General features: G+C 39.1%; 1 non-coding gene across 1 annotated transcript; it reads right to left on the reverse strand.

Annotated features, from left to right (window-relative positions):
• Positions 1 to 1,868: 1,868 nt before the first annotated feature.
• LOC150022286 (U6 spliceosomal RNA) lies at positions 1,869 to 1,970 on the reverse strand. The gene has a single exon (XR_016513414.1). It is a non-coding gene; the product is annotated as a U6 spliceosomal RNA (small nuclear RNA).
• Positions 1,971 to 3,270: the final 1,300 nt, after the last annotated feature.

The following is a 3,270-nucleotide window of genomic DNA, read 5'->3' on the forward strand; positions in this document are numbered from 1 at the left end:
AATTCTCTCTAGTTCCATCCATGTTGTCGCAAATGGCAGAAGTTCCTTCTTTCTTTCTGCTGCATAGTATTCCATTGTGTAAATGTACCACAGTTTTTTGATCCACTCATCTACAGGTGAGCACTTAGGCTGTTTCCAGCACTTAGCTATTGTAAATAGTGCTGCTATGAACATAGGGGTGCATAAGTTCTTTTGAATTTGTGTTTCAGGATTCTTCGGGTATAATCCTAGCAGTGGAATCACTGGTTCAAAAGGCAGTTTCATTTTTAGTTTTTTGAGGAAATTCCATACTGTTTTCCATAGTGGCTGCACCAGTCTGCATTCCCACCAACAGTGCACTAGGGTTCCCTTTTCTCCACATCCTCGCCAGCACTTGTTGTTTGTTGATTTGTTGATGATGGCCATTCTGACTGGTGTAAAATGGTATCTCATTGTGGTTTTTATTTGCATCTCTCTGATGGCTAGTGATGTTGAGTATTCTTTCATATGCCTATGAGCCCTCTATATATGCTGCTTGGAGAAGTGTTTGTTCAGGTCTTTTGCCCATTTTTTAATTGGGCTCTCTGTCTTCTTGGTGTTAAGACATGTAAGTTCTTTATAAATTTTGGAGATCAATCCCTTGTCTGAGGTACCATTGGCAAATATGTTTTCCCATTTGGTTGGTTCCCTTTTCATCTTATTGATGTTTTCTTTTGCTGAGCAGAAACTCTTTAGTTTGATGTAGTCCCATTTGTTAATTTTTTCCTTTATTTCCCTTGCCTTAGGAGATATATCAGTGAAAATATTGTTACGTGGGATATCTGAAATTTTCCTACATTTTCCTCTAGGACTTTTATGGTGTCACATCTTACATTTAAGTCTTTGATCCATCTTGAGTTTATTCTGGTGTAGGGTGTAAGTTTGCGGTCTAGTTTTATTTTTTTTTTGCATGTCCTTGTCCAGTTCTCCCAGCACCATTTCTTGAAGAGGCTCTTCTCATTCCATTTTATGTTCCTTCCCCCTTTGTCAAATATTAGTTGACCATATAGACCTGGGTTTATTTCTGGGCTCTCTATTCTGTTCCATTGGTCTATATGTCTGTTCTTATGCCAGTATCAGGCTGTTTTGATTACGGTGGCTTTGTAGTATAGTCTGATATCAGGTATTATGATTCCTCCTATTGTGTTCTTTTGTCTCAGGACTGCTGTGGCTATTCGGGGTATTTTTTGGTTCCATATAAATTTTGGAAGTATTTGTTCTAGGTCTGTGAAATACATCACTAATATTTTAATAGGGATTGCATTGAATCTATAAATTGCTTTGGGTAGTATGGACATTTTAATGATGTTTATTCTTCCCATCCATGAACATGGTATATGCTTCCATTTATTTGTATCTTCCTTAATTTCTTTGTTCAGAGTTATGTAGTTTCCCAAGTACAGATCTTTTATCTCTTTGGTTAAATTTATTCCTAGGTACTTTATTTTTCTTGTTGCTATAGTAAATGGGATTTTTTTTCTAGTTTCTATCTCTGAGATTTTATTGCTGGTGTACAGAAATGCCTTTAATTTCTGAATATTGACTTTGTACCCTGCTATTTTGCCAAATTCACTTATTAGGTCAAGTAGTTTTTTCGCAGAATCTATAGGGTTTTCTATGTACACTATCATGTCATCTGCAAATAATGACAGTTTTACTTCCTCTTTTCCAATTTGGATGCCTTTTATTTCTTTTTCTTGTCTGATTGCTGTAGCTAGAACTTCCAATACTATGTTGAATAGGAGTGGAGAGAGTGGACATCCTTGTCTTGTTCCTGATCTCAGGGGGAATCCTTTCAGTTTTTGTCCATTGAGTATGATGTTGGCTTCAGATTTCTTGTATATGGCCTTAAAAATATGGAACACTTCACGAATTTGCATGTCATCCTTGCGCAGGGGCCATGCTAATCTCTGTATCGTTCCAATTTTAGTATATGCACTGCCAAAGCAAGCATGAGAGAGGTTCTTAATAATTTAGTTAGTCTTTTTTTCCAGCTTGACCTAGGTATGGGGCTGGTGAACTCATGGATGGGGGTCATCTCTGCATTTAGCTGGTGAAGCAGGAGAGAAAGGGAATACCCCACAAATCTCAAAAGCATGTTTTCTCTCAAAGCATGATTCTCAGGGTACCTCTTAGCATGTTGGGTCAGCAGTTTCACATTCTTAGTCCCATTCAGAAACCTGAGGAATTTGAGACAACCCAATAAGCTGGCCCTAGGTAACCCACCTGCAAGCATATTGGCCACATGATTCACAAGGAATTTTGATTAGAAGAAAATAAACTGCCATTAGAAGAAATTTCTGTTTGAAATTTTAAGAAGCCCAGGAAAGCTCCTTCACCAGCACAGATCATACCTCCCTCTGCCTGGGCCAGAGCTGCCCCACAGGAGCAGTTGTCATCAGCCTGGACTGTGCTTCTACACTGCTGCCCAGCCACTGCTGGCCAAGGTCAAGGCCACTGCTACTTCCCTGGTCCCCCAGCTTCCCTAACACCCTCTTTTCCCAGCTTTAAGTTTCTTTAAAGCTCCCAACCCAGTGGGTTCCCATACAGCTGCCCCATGTTGCAGTGTTTGCTTGCTTGTTTCATTAGGCTCATTTAGTTTCTAGGCTGTGACAGTAACTCAAAGCACAGGAAGGCATTCAAGCCAACCACTCCCCCAGCACAGCCAGCATGATCCCAGAGTGAAGTTCAAGCACCTCAACTCTGTCCTGCCTTCCTTCTCTATCAGGCACATTCTGGGAGGCTTTATCTTCTTTTTTTTGTTTGATATTTCAGACCTGGTGCTAACTTTCCATTTCAGCCCTTCCCTTCATTATATTTACCCACCAGGGTTCTTCAGTAAACACAAGTTTTCTGGATGCTTTGCAAAGGTGCTCAGAGAGAATAAAATGGTGATGGCAATCATGTCTATGTACTTTGCTCATAATCCCATCTCACCCAGCTGCTACACAGCTTGATAGGCTCACAATTAGTTTGACCCAGGGAATCTGAGACCTTCTAAAAGTGGTTTTCAGAAGAGCAACACAAATCACCTTACAATAAAAGCCACCATTTATTAGACTAACTAGGTCCCATACAATCAATTGTATGTATTATATTTTTATCCTCTAATAACCATACAAATATATAAATAATATTTTATCCTTTAATACAGCAGCCCAATTATTATGTATTACCTTCATTTTAGAAATTAGCTTAGAGTGTTTAAGTAATATCCCCAGGATTAACAACTAATAAACTACAAAGACAGGA

This window comes from Furipterus horrens, unplaced genomic scaffold (assembly GCF_987537825.1).
Source record: "Furipterus horrens unplaced genomic scaffold, mFurHor1.1.pri manual_scaffold_1, whole genome shotgun sequence".
In the NCBI taxonomy this organism is placed as follows: Eukaryota; Metazoa; Chordata; class Mammalia; order Chiroptera; family Furipteridae; genus Furipterus; species Furipterus horrens.